Source organism: Panthera leo, chromosome A3, assembly GCF_018350215.1.
Source record: "Panthera leo isolate Ple1 chromosome A3, P.leo_Ple1_pat1.1, whole genome shotgun sequence".
NCBI lineage: Eukaryota > Metazoa > Chordata > Mammalia > Carnivora > Felidae > Panthera > Panthera leo.
The window spans coordinates 88,103,127-88,116,085 of record NC_056681.1 but is presented as its reverse complement, the minus strand read 5'-3'; positions in this window follow the sequence as shown (position 1 = coordinate 88,116,085).

Here is a 12,959-nt window from a genome sequence, read left to right as displayed (position 1 = left end):
GCTCCTGGAAATCCCAGGGTGTGAGAGGGCCTTCTGCTTTTTTGCAAGAAGGTCGGGTGGGGCTGAGCACTGTCCACAGAGACCAGGACAAAGGGAGATTGTTTGAGCTGAAAAATTAAGGCCTGGAAGTCAGATCTGGATCCAATTTTAAAATCTAAGGATTGTGAAACATGATGGGGAGGGGGTAATAAAGGGAATTTGGGAAATCTCCCTTGGTGTAGGTCTTTTTAAAGAGGTTTCAAGGCAACAAAGGGAAAATCAATTAATACAATAAGCAATAATACGGCAAGATGGCTTAATGTCAGGGGAATGGCAGAGCCAACCCTAAGGTGTACGGGACCCCAGGAAATTTGTTTTTTTGCCAGGCTTCTGTCTACGTAAACAATTTGAGTCATTCAAAATCAGCATGTCAGCACCACTCTGAAAGCCCAGTCTCGTGTGATCCCACATAAAAAATACTTCACCAGCCAGGGGAGCAATCCACTGGCCAGACTGCCTGCCTGGAATTGAGTGTGGCTATGAGGCCTCAGGATGGCTACATAGGTATGAGTCTTATTGCCTCTTGGAGCATCTGGCCGACCTCACACATGGGATAAAAGGTTGGAGGGCACTTGAAAGAGGATAAAGAGGGAATGGGGCTCACATACATCTCAGTCCAAGCTCAAAGTGACCCACTCAGAGGGCACTGCCAGCCTTGGTCAGTTCTAAACACAGAAGGGGACCTCAAATACCTCAAGAAAAAGACTGCAAGGCATAGGGCCCTTCATGACCAAGCCTTAGGACGGTATAGGGACTGAAGGCAGTAACCCCTCAGCAGGGCACCTCCTAACTCTACAGTAAGGAGTGCTAAGGGACAGACAGCAACACCTGGTTTTTATTCTTAGCTTTGACTTTTACTGGCTGTGTGACCTTTACTGGCTCTGTTCCTCTCTGCGCCTCTGGTTCCTCATTCAGTGTCACAATGCCTACCTCAAAGAGCTGTTGTGAAGAGTAACAGCCGGTGCTCTGGTCCTGCCTCTGCCTGGGTGGACTTGCCCACGGGCAGTATGGTCCAGGTCTAGAATCTTGCCCCTGCCTTCCAGAGTCTCCAGGCTGGGGGTGTGCTAGCCAATACCACTTCTCCTTGCCTCCAATGCTGGTCCTAGGGTCAGAGTTCTGCTTCTCTGGAGGGGTCTCTAAGGCCAGGCCCTCTGGGGGAGGGCAGAGGGCCAATCCAAAACAAGCAGTTGAGGCCAGCAGGGTTCAAGAGGCAAGCCTGACAGCAGGGGGAGGAAGGTCCACTCTGGGTCACCTAAGTGAGATTCTAGAGGATGTCATACCTTTAGAAATGCTGCCTTCTTGGACTGAAGGGGACAAAGAGGATGAAATAAGAGAAGGAGGTATGACAATGAAACCAAAGACTGAAGAGACAAAGCCATGAGCCGAGGAAAAGGACAGCATTCATCTTGGAAGAGGGAAGGAAACTGATTCTTGCCTGTGGGGGCAATTGGGCAAGAGGTTGAGGAAGTTGCTGGGCTGGGAGTCATCCTGACCTTGTCACAGAAAAAGGAGGTGGCAGCTAAGCCCTCAAAGAAAACTATTCAAGCCTCCCTCTTGATTCAGCCCTAGATGTGACTGAATCTTGGTGGCTTCCCAGTACAAGTCTACATTCTCATCCACGAAGCAGCCAGAATCTGGGGGCCAGGTGGGGAGTGAGGGCCAGGACTTGAATAAGCCAAGCATGCCCCCCCAACTCCCTTTTTATCTCCTGATTACCCCCCCCCCCCCCCGATACTGCATGTAGGACCTCCTGGAAAATTCTTTCTGATGTCATCTCTGCTCTTGCCTGTGGAACTGGACTTAGATGCCCTAGGGTTCTCAGCATGGTCAAGCCAAGCTAGAACAGTCCCTAGAAGTAAAGGCAAAGGAAGCCCTTGGCAACGACCCAGCAAGGGCTCCATAGGAACCTGTCATGAAGACACTCCATGTGGTTGCCATCCCCAGCACTCTATCCTGGTAGGTGGCTAGCCTGGCCATCCGCCCCCTCTCTTCACATTGCAGGGCTCTCTAAATCAGCCTGGGAGGCAGCCCCCTGGCCCAACCTCCACCTCCATTTGGAAATACCTCATTCCTCTACCTACGGCTACTTTAAAAAAAAAATGTACTCTGCCAAAGAATTTTGTTTTCTCACTTGGAAATTTAAATGAAAGTCTTACCAAGATATAAAAAATCAATTCCATTTATAGTGGACATTCAATAACTCCAGAATGAGAGCTGAAGCTGCAGGTGCAATGTCAGACCTGCCAATGCGGCCCCAACCTGGTAACAAAATATGGGACAGGGACCGGCCCCACCCTAAGAGGAGAAAGAGTTAAGTGCCTTCTGGGTCCAGAAACCTAGAATTGAGAGAGAATGGGTCTCCGGGGTCTTAGTGGGGAGAAGTGGGGGAAAGTACTAAGAAAGCAGAGCAGATGGGGACGCCTGGATGGCTCAGTCAGTTGAGCATCTGACTTTGGCTCAGGTTCATGATCTCACGGTTCATGAGTTCGAGCCCCATGTCAGGCTCTCACTGCTGTCAGCCTGTCAGCACAGAGCCTGCTTCTGATCCTCTGAATCCCCTGCCCCTCCCCCACTGCCACACTCCCTCTCAAAAAATAAATAAAATGTTTTTAAAAATTAAAAAAAAAAAGAAAGAAAGAAAACAAGCAAGCAAGCAGGGCAGACGAAAGAACTGCACCTGAGGGGAAGATTGAGGCCCAAAGCATGGGGACCACAGTCCAGGAGGCTGGCCCCACTCAGGCCAACCAATGCCCTTCTGCTCTAGATATCATTACCATTTACCATAACAATATCCCTTTAGATCTTTCTCATAACTAACATCTCCAGGGAGGGATGTTGTGCATTATTTCTGTCATTTTGCAGATGGAAAAGCTGAGGTAAAGCGACATTTGTATTCTTTCCTTGCTGATACCCTTCTTCATAGGCAGGAGCCCGATGAGGAACCCAGGGAGCAGCATGGAGCCACTTGTCCTGGCCCTGTATTTTGATAGAGCCCTGTTCCTGTCTCTCATCTCCCTGTGTGGGGTGAAGAGGAGACAAAGCTGCCCCAACCAGGTCATAGACGATAGCTCTCAACAGGACAGGAGGGGGCACTGGTCACCAGGAAGTAGCCTAACCTTCTTGACCAGGTACCCTCACCCACACTCACCAGTCTAACTGCCTGGACCAGGGCCTCTGGATGGGACGGGTTGTGCAAGAGAACTGGCCTCTGGAGAATCAACCCTCACTCTGTCAGAGAAAGATTTAGCCTCATCTCAAATACCTGTGCTCAAATGTGCCAACTCCATTCTGCTTAGGCCACTCTGTGATGGGACTGAGACTGGGCCCAGCCTCCACCATCAGACTGGGAGCTCCCTAAAGACAAATTCTGGATCTTTCTCCCCTCCACTTTTACATGTTTAGTCCCAAGACTATTTCTTGCTTATTCTTTGCTTGTTAATACCCTATCACCCCTGCAAAAAAATGCATTTGATGGCTGATACTTTCCCCTCCCAGATACCCACCTGTCTAACTTGGATTTCCCTTCATAGACTGACAGAGATCCATGCTACGTGTTTGCCATTCGACGAGTGGGTCTGAGTGTCCTCATTTCCCAGATGGAGAAAGCAAGCCTCAAAAGGTTGGGTGACTAGCCTGTCAGGACGCAGTCAGTCCTGGACCTCTGGCCTTCCAGCCTGCAGTCCTTTCCCCAGACAACCTCACCATAGCCTCCTGGTGTTCACCCCAAGTAAAATCCAGGAGCCGGCACAGGAACTGGGACAAAGAGGAGGAGGACACTGGGGCCGAGGCCTTGACCCCAAGTTCCTATTTATAATCCTTGTTCCGGAGACGGCCACTTAAACACACATTCCTGATAACTGAATAATCTTTGGCACCAAGCAAAAAATAGCCTGTGGCCCAGACCACAATTGCACAGCTGGAGCGGGGTGAGCAGGGGCGACACAGGGCCCCAATGGTGCGGGACAGGCTTCTGAGGGGGGAGAGGGGTGGCAGGCGGGGCTGGGGTTGGGACAAGTGAGTGGAACTGCAAATATAGCAGTTAAATATAGCCTTGCCGACCTGGACATGGTGCCAGCCTCCTCTACAGAGAACGTTTCCCAAATCGGCTTGGGTCTCCTTTTCCCAAAGGAAATGAGAGCTGGAGACTTGAAGGGAGGAGCAGGAGGGATCTTGATGGCGATGGAGCCCAAGGCTCTGGAGCAGTCTCCAAACAAACTGCAAACCAAGAAAAGTAGCTCTGCTGGCATCTTCGGGAACTGCCAGTTTGATGGTAGAGGCATGGCTGTGCCCTGAGGCAGATAACAGAGGACATCTCATTCCCCAAACCAGCTGATCAAGACCCCATGCATCTTCCAATTCCAGGAGGACTGATGCTGAGGCCTCTTCTCCAAGAAAGCTCAGGCCAACGCAGAAATGTAAGTGAGAGACATGGAAAATTGTGGAGTCCAGAATCCTGAGGGATCTCTGAAGCAAGCAGGAGGGGCCTGACCCAGGCAAGGGCCCCAGAGAAAGCAGCCACAGCCCCTCCCTCCCTCACCTAGCCAGCCCCAGAATGAGCCAAGGTGCTGCTTGAGCTAACACTCTTGACAAACTTTGCTCTGCTCTTAACTGTTTCCTCCCAGGACCCTTCAGCTGCTCCTTTGGGGCACAAGCTCAGTTCTGAGTTCTAAATTTTGGAAAATCTGTGTGCCCCTTCTTCAGTAATGACTAAGACACATGACTGCAGGCCTCAGGCCCTCCTGCCTACGTGGAGGCATCCCCTGTATTCTGAGGCCATTCTAGGCAGGGCTCACTCACAGTTGGGGAGAAGTATCCTCACTTATCTGCTCACCATAAGCCATCTGAAGAAGTCTCACTCCAGCTTCTGCTGCCACTGTCCCTTGAGAACCCCCTCCATGCCCAGGTGTCTCCAAGCTCTCAAGGTCGCCACACCTACAGAATGTCAAAGCACTGCTTTCTGTCCCATCCTCCCTGGGCGAGGGTCTGATTCATCATTTCTCATGAAGAAATGAAGAGAACAACATCCTCATCACCATTACTGTGCTTATGGGTCCTGAAGCGTCACCGCCTGGGCCCAAACTTCCACAATGTCCAGTGGTTTCTATCGAGAGTATGATCCACACTTAGCACATTGTGCTTGCCCTTTCTTCAACAGCCTTCCAAGAGGAAGGTGTGGTCTTTTGAGAAGCAATGCCCCACTCCCCACTTGAGAAGGTGAGATGCCCAGGCCTCCCTCATTGTCCCTGACAGCCAGGGCCAGGTACTCAGCACAGCTCAGCAAGGAGCATGCCAAGAGCCACCCCTCAGCCTCCCTAGGCTATGGCTGTCAGTGGTTCTACAATGTTGCAGAGGAAGGGGCCAGGCCACGCAGGTCCGGCGCCGTCAACTCTGGGGTCCCAGCATAGTGGCCCTGGCCCTTCATTCCACAAAGATGCCCCAAGAGCCACCATGTGCCAGGCGGCATGCTAGTTACTGAGAGCAGCAGAGGGGACGAGAGCCAGGAGTCGCCCTGGCAGCTGCTCACAACCAGGTGTGCCAAGAGCACTGATGGAGAGCAGCAGGAAGCCTAGCCAATGGCAGATAGGGATTGGGAAGGCCTCTGGAGGCCAGGGATGAAGAGGAGGTGAAGGACTCTACAGTGAGCCTGTGTGTAAAAGGCCCTGAGGAGGGGAAAGGAGGCTACTTGAGGATGTGGAAGAAGAGCAATCTGGTGCTCAGAATGCAAGGGGAGAGAGAGGAGATTAGAAGTCAGGGTGAGATTAGAAGAGGGAGCGGGAGCCAGATCATGCCCTGGGGCCAGACTCTTCCTGAGAGCAACAAGAAGCCCCACAAAGGTTTTAAGCAGGGGCTGAGCTGATCTATTTATAGGTGAGAAGGATCCTTTGGGCACAGTATGGAGAGTAGGCCAGAAGGGCCTAGACAGAATGTGGGCAGACCAGTTAGGAAGCACTTGCAGGTGTCCAGGTGAGCAATGATGGTCACCTGAACTCAGGTAACAGAAGGAGGAGGTAGAGAGAGGTGAGCAGTCCTGAGACGTATTTAAGAAATGGAAGACATAAGGCATGGTGAATACTTGACATGAGTAGGAGAGACAGAGAGAAGTAAAACATTCCCTCATTCAATCATTCATTCAACAGCAATGCCACGAGTTTCTAAAACACGTGAAGTTCTTTGCTAGGCATCGGAGATACAGTAGTGAGCAAGACAATAAGGTCTCCTTGGAGGTTTACATTCCAGTGACATGGGGACAATGTAAAATAAACACGTAAACAAATGCGAGATCATTTTAGGTAGTGATAAGTGCTATGAAGATAATAAAAAAAAAGGATAAATAATAAAGAGGGATTTGGGGAAAGGGCTTACCTTAGGTAGGGTGTTCTTTGAAGCCATTTCCAGAGGAGAGGATTGAAATGCCAAGGCTCAGAGTGGGGATGAGCTTGCAGTCTTTGAGCACAGAAGGAAGACTGAGGTGACCAGGGTGTAGTTTGAGAAGCTTGGGGAAAAGGAGATTAGAGGATTAGGCACGTGCACATGTTCAATATGCACACACACACACACACACACACACGCACAGGCACACACATGCCTCCCAGGATTGTGCAGAGTTGACTTGATACAGCACAGATTTGGGGAGACGATAAAGAAAGGAAGAAAAGAAGGAAGAGAGAAGACAGAGAAGACATGAAAACCCATCACTGGGAGGTCATAAAACAAACACCGGCTCTCCACTGGAACCACCAACCAAATTTGCATCACTGTGAAATTTTATGTAACTGGGATCATACTTTTAGTCTGGTTTTTTTTCACTATTATATTATGAAAAGAGATAACTTTATAATCCAATGAAATGTGTTTACATAAGATATCAAAGACCTAAGGGTATATGCCATGGAGTTCCATACCAAAGAAAAGCTAAAGTAGCTGTGTTAATGTCAGACAAAAGAGATCTTAAGAAAAGGCATTGCTATAGATAAGGTGATTCATTCACAATCATAACAGATTTAGTTCATCAGAAAGGCATAACTAGTTGAAATTCTATGCACCTAATAACAGAGCCTCAGAAATATGAATCTAAAAATTACCAGTACTTCAAAAAAAAAAAACTGACAAATCCACAATCACAGTGGGAGATTTTAACACATTCTGTTAGTAATTGACACACTAAAAAGAAAAGAAAATATCAGGGCACAGAAATTTTGAAAAACAGGATTAACAATCTTTGCTTAATGCACATATGTAGGAAACAGGACTCAACAAGTGCAGAAGATACATTTTTTGTTTGACTACACTTCGAAGATTTCTATAAACAGACCTTATACTTGGTTCCAAGGTCAGTCTCAACAAACGTAAAAGAATGAAATCATTGAGCATGCTCCCTAATGCCAGTGCAATTAAACAAGAAAAGTGTAACAAAAAAAGATAACAGAAAAATCCCCTTATGTTTGGAAATCAGGAAACACATCTCTATATAACCCAAGTGTCAAAAATAAATCATCTGGAAACTCGGAAATATCTTAAACTCTCCAATAGTGAAAATATTATATAGAAAAGTTTGTGATGTAACCAAAACAGGAAGAAGGAAATTTACTGTATTAGATATATTTCAAAAGGCTGAAAAATAATGAGCTAAGTTAGAACAACACCAAAACAAACCCAGAAGATAATAAAAAGGAAATATCAAAAGTAAGAGCAGAGGGGCGCCTGGGTGGCTGGGTCCCTTAAGCCTCTGAGACTCTTGATTTCAGATCAGGCCATGATCTCACATGGGGCTCCCTGCTGAGCTTGGAGCCTGCTTGGGATTCCCACCCCGCCCCCACTCATGTGTGTGTGTGCACTTTGTCTTCTCTGTCTAAAAATAAATAAATAAACATTAAAAAAAGTGAGAGAAGAAAATGACGAAATAGAAAACAAACATATAATAGAGAGGTTCAACAGAGAAAAATTGAGTCCTTGAAAGAACTAATACAATTGACAAACCACTAATGAGAATGACTGAGAGAAAGAGAGACAGAGAGACAAAATGAGAGAAGACAAGGCTAACCAACATCAGGATGAGAAAGTGGACGTCTCTGCAGATGCTACAAAGATTTGGAAGGACAAGAGACTGTGCTACAAAACAAAATGTATGAGAATAAAGTTGGATGCTGCTGTGGTGTCAAGCCAAATAAAAACCAAAATGACCTGTGGGGGCAGCAACCACAGTGGTAGCCAGCCGCCTGTCTGCCCTCCCCCAGCCAGCTGTCCTCCTGGCCCCAGCCAGCCTGTTCCAGGTAGAAGCTTTTGGCTCTCTAGTCCTCAGAAGCTGAAGGGTCTCTGTGAACTTGACACAGACTTGCATCAACTCAATTTACCCAAGCCGGAGTATAAACCACACGCCAATTTGTTCTTCTGCAGCAGGGACTATCCCTTCCTAGTGCCTAGAATGCACCCTCCACTCCAGGACACCCTTTCCCAAGGTCAGGATGTGGAATGGAATAGCAGAGTAGTTAAGTACATAAGGTCAGGAGCCAGGCTGCCTGGGTTCAAATCCTAGCCCTATATTTTAACCTAAGCTCTCTGTGCTGAAATTTTCTCACTACAAATTTGGGATAATAGATTATTGTGAAGATTTGATGAACTAATACATGTAAAGAGGTTAAAACAGTGTCTGGCCTACACTAAACACCCAATAAATATTCGTCATAACAACTGCTACTACCTGAGAAGACAAAGTCTTACCCAGAAGATGCTTGGTGAATGTGGAACTCAAAAGGAGTTGTGGATTGGTTTGGAAGGAAATTTTGCTTTGCTCTAGGGAAGCCCAATAAAACATCTCAACTCTACAAGTGGACCCTCCTCTATTTTCTGAGCCTCTCTTCCCTGAACATGGCTGGAAAGCAGCAAGCTATTGTTTCTCTGATCTTTTTAATTCTGATCTCACCATTCCAACCCACCCGATCTCCTGTAAATGAGCTGAGCATCAATGAGTTAGGTCACAGTTGCTGTAGCTGTGAACTCAAAGGAGTTTCTTAATGCCCTATACTTCAATTTTACATAAGTTTCACAAAATCATCTACACGGCTGGGTTGTTGTCCCTGTTATCTATTCCTGCGTAACACCACTTCAACCTTAATGGCTTAAAACAGGGGTCAGCAAACTATGGGCCCATTTGTGGTTTTGTGCAGCCCACAGGCTTAGGATGGTCTCTTAGGTTTTTAAAGAGTTGCAAAATATATCAAAAGAATACTATTTCGTGACATGTTTAAATTATATGAAATTCAAACTTCAGTGTACATGAAGTTTTATTGGAACACAGCCACACCCGTCCATTTATGTGTTGCCTGTGACTCCTTTTGTGGGACAACAGAGTTGAATAGTTGCAACAGAGACTTAAGGGCCCACAGAGCCCAAAATATTTACTATCTTGTCCTTTACAGAGGAAGTTTTCTAGTCTCTGGCTGAAAATATCAACTGTCATTTATTTCCCTCACAAATCTGCAATTTGAGCAGCACTCGGTAGGGATGGATTATCTCTGCTCCTTTCAGTGTCATATGAGGTGGCTCAAGGCTGGGAGTGAGTCACCCAGGGGAGGAAACTGTCTGAAGCCCTGCTCACTCACCTGTCTGGTGGTGGGTGGCAGCTTTCAGCTGGGACCTCTGCTGGAACCGTTGGTCAGGTCACCTATGCGTGACCTCTCCATGTGGCTGTCTGGCTCCCTCACTGCATGGTTCCAAAAGCAATGTCCCAAAGGTTGCCTTTTCTCTTGGGCAGAGGAACAGCATTGCAGAGGGTCACTGGTTGTTTCAGGGGATGAAGAATGGGCCTGGAGGGGATGAGGGTTGTCACCCAGCCGTGCTGAAGGCCCACACACAGTCACGTGCATCTGAAGAGCCCTCGCCATGGGCCACGTTCCATGCCAAAGCCTGGCCTCCAGATGCCAAGCTCCGGTCAGGGCCACATCTGCCATGGTTCCCATTGGACCCCCCAGACTGCAGCCATGTGCAAGAGTCCTGTCAGTTGTGAGCTCAGGCCTTCCAGTTATAGGGACACATGGCCTGGCAGATCGGCTGCTCCCCAATGCCAGGCCTCAGCAAGGTATTCAGAACTCAGAGTTGCAAATGTCAAGACATTGCATGTGTCTCCATTGGATGAGGGACTGGGCAACCTTTCATCATTTAGGGCTTTGCGAGATCACAGCCTCATCCACATCAGTTACACTGTAGATAAACTGCTTCCCAGTCACACTCAGCCCTAATTCTGGTCACATCAGTGTGACCTCAGACTGACCACAACCGTGGCCACAGACCAACCCTGACTCAGACTGATTCCAACCCTAGCCAAGACCAACCTCTGACACTGGCCACAAAGCCGACCCTGTCCAAAGACTAATCCTGACCCTAGCTACAAAACTGACCCTGACCCTGAACCACAGACTGACCTCTGACCTTGGAATAGGGTTAGAGGAATGCACCAAACCATAGCACAGCCTCATGGGCCCAAAGGTGCACCAGTCTAGCTACACTTGAGTGACAGCCATGTGGGCCAGGAGCAAGAGGATCTGTCCTGAGCAAACCCAGGGCTACCTGAAGCAAGCGGGTCCTGAGTGACTGCTCCCAGGCAAGGTGACTCAGAAGCACCTTCCAGAACATTTGAAAGGGCCAAGTAGTTGCCAAATACACCAGCTTTGCTTGGCCTCTGGACCTTTGCCCTGAAGTTCCCACCAAACAGGTTTTCTACACTTTTGCTAACTCTAATCATGCTACATCCAGTGCCACCTGCCTGAGGAGGCTGGTCCTAATGGTCCACTTAGGTTTTCAAAGGTCTTTGCCCTGAATGATCCTGATAGGAAGTGTCCTCTAAGAGGGTCACTGAAGAATTTTTCTTTCCAACTTTTTAACTCAACACTAGAGACAGCACCTTCCGCTTGTTTCCCCCAACACAATTCAATAGAGACCACTCTGCCATTATTTAAACACAATTTCACTATCTTCTTGTGTACCTTGTTGCCAGGGAGAAGTCTGGTGCCAATCTGATCTGGGTTTCCTTTTGTAGGTAATCTGTTCTCTTTCTTCCAATGAGTCAGGAGGAAAAGGCTAAGGGGCAGAAGGGGCAAAGAGCTCATCCCGTGGGACAATGGGGGTGTGGACAATGGGGTGGAGCCTGTTTGAGGGTGCCTTGGTCATGTTACCACCCCCCCCCACCTCAACTACTGCACCTGTGCTCCAAGCACCACCTGCTCCTTCTTCTCCCGTATTCCTGAGCCTTGACTCCTTAAGAACTAGGGTGCTCTCCATTCACAGCTTCTACTCTCAGAGCTCTGCATTTCTGCTCTGTCACTGCAGAGGGCCAGTCCTCATTCCTGCAGGGCTGGCCAGGGGACACTGCACACACATGTATCTGCTATGCATATTTATCTGCAAGCATGTGTGTATGAATGTGTGTGACTGTGTGTTTGTACATGTGCACATTTATGTGTGTACATATATATAGACACGGATGAGTGAGTACATGTGAGGTATCTAGATGTAAGTGTGCCTGTGTTCAGTATGTGTGTGGGTGTGCATGGATTATGTGGATATTGTGAATATGTTATATATGGGATGTATCTACATGTGAGTTTGAGAATATGTTGGTCTTCCATCCCCAACCAGCAGTGTGCTTCTTGGGGGAGGCACCCTGCAGTGCCCCTCACCTGTGTTTCCTGCAAAGTCCTTGGACTGGATATGGCAAATTCCCAGCAAAGCTTCAGGGCGTGGGTCCAGTGGGACTGCATCCCAGGCCTCCCGAGTCTGTGGCCAGTAGCCCTGATGGAGCCAGAAACCTGTCAGCAATTCAGTGCCTATGGGTGGCCTGGAAGGAATAAGGCTACCAGGAGCCTTTGGGGGTGGGCTTTTGTCTCAAAATTGTTACCCCAACACCAAGTCCAAGTTCACGGGACAGTTGTTGCCAGCATATAGCACCTGCCACTAATGCTGCTCTTCTCTCCCCAAATCCTGCTCCCAGGCCCCGAATCCCAAGCCTGTCAGCATGAAAAGCACTAGCTCCTGCTTTCCCGCTCCACCACTAACTCCCAGATCCACCTGCCGCACTCCACATTCCATACGCACCCTTACAGAGAACGGCAAGAAGGAGACTGTGTGTCTTCCATCCCCAGGAAGTTCACATTTTCCACAGCCAGGATTCTGAGCAGGCCCGAGGGGGAAAACCAAAGAGCACCCTGAGAAAAGATCCCACACTTCAAGGTAAAACTTCAACCTCCATCTCAGCTCTGTCTGCCACCCATGAACCAAATCTGAGGTTTCAGAAACCTCTCCAGGTTCCGCTGCACCCTATAGCTGGGAAAGATTATTAGCGAGTGAAGTCACTTCATCTGTCTCTCAAGGCCTATCAGGAGTTTAGGAGCCCAGCACACAGGTTCACACTCTGACACACACTACCCTTCTGACCAGGTGGAGAGAGAAGCAGAAAGTGAAGCGTCCTGAGAAGAACGTGAGGCGCCATGGGAGGGGCGTGAGGCATCCTGGGAGGGGCGTGAGGCATCCTGGGAGGGGCGTGAGGCATCCTGGGAGGGGCGTGAGGCATCCTGGGAGGGGCGTGAGGCATTCTGAGAGGAGGCTGTGATTTGGTTACATCCCAGCTGAACTGCTTATTAGCTTTATGACCTCCGGCAAAGTTTTCTTTAGTTTAGCCTCCTTATATATGGTGACAACTTAAAATCCAAATTGGAACACTCATAAGAGTGACGCTATTAATAATTGTACCCAGACAACAGGTATGAATCCCAACCATTCCAGGCAAATGGGGACATGCGATCACCCTACGACCTGCGATCACCCTGTGTCACCTACAGTAGTGATAATGAGGAGCAGGAGGGAAGAATTCCAAAGGGAAGAGCCCCTGCTAGATTTGCAGGCATTCCATTTGGCCACCAGCCAGGGGC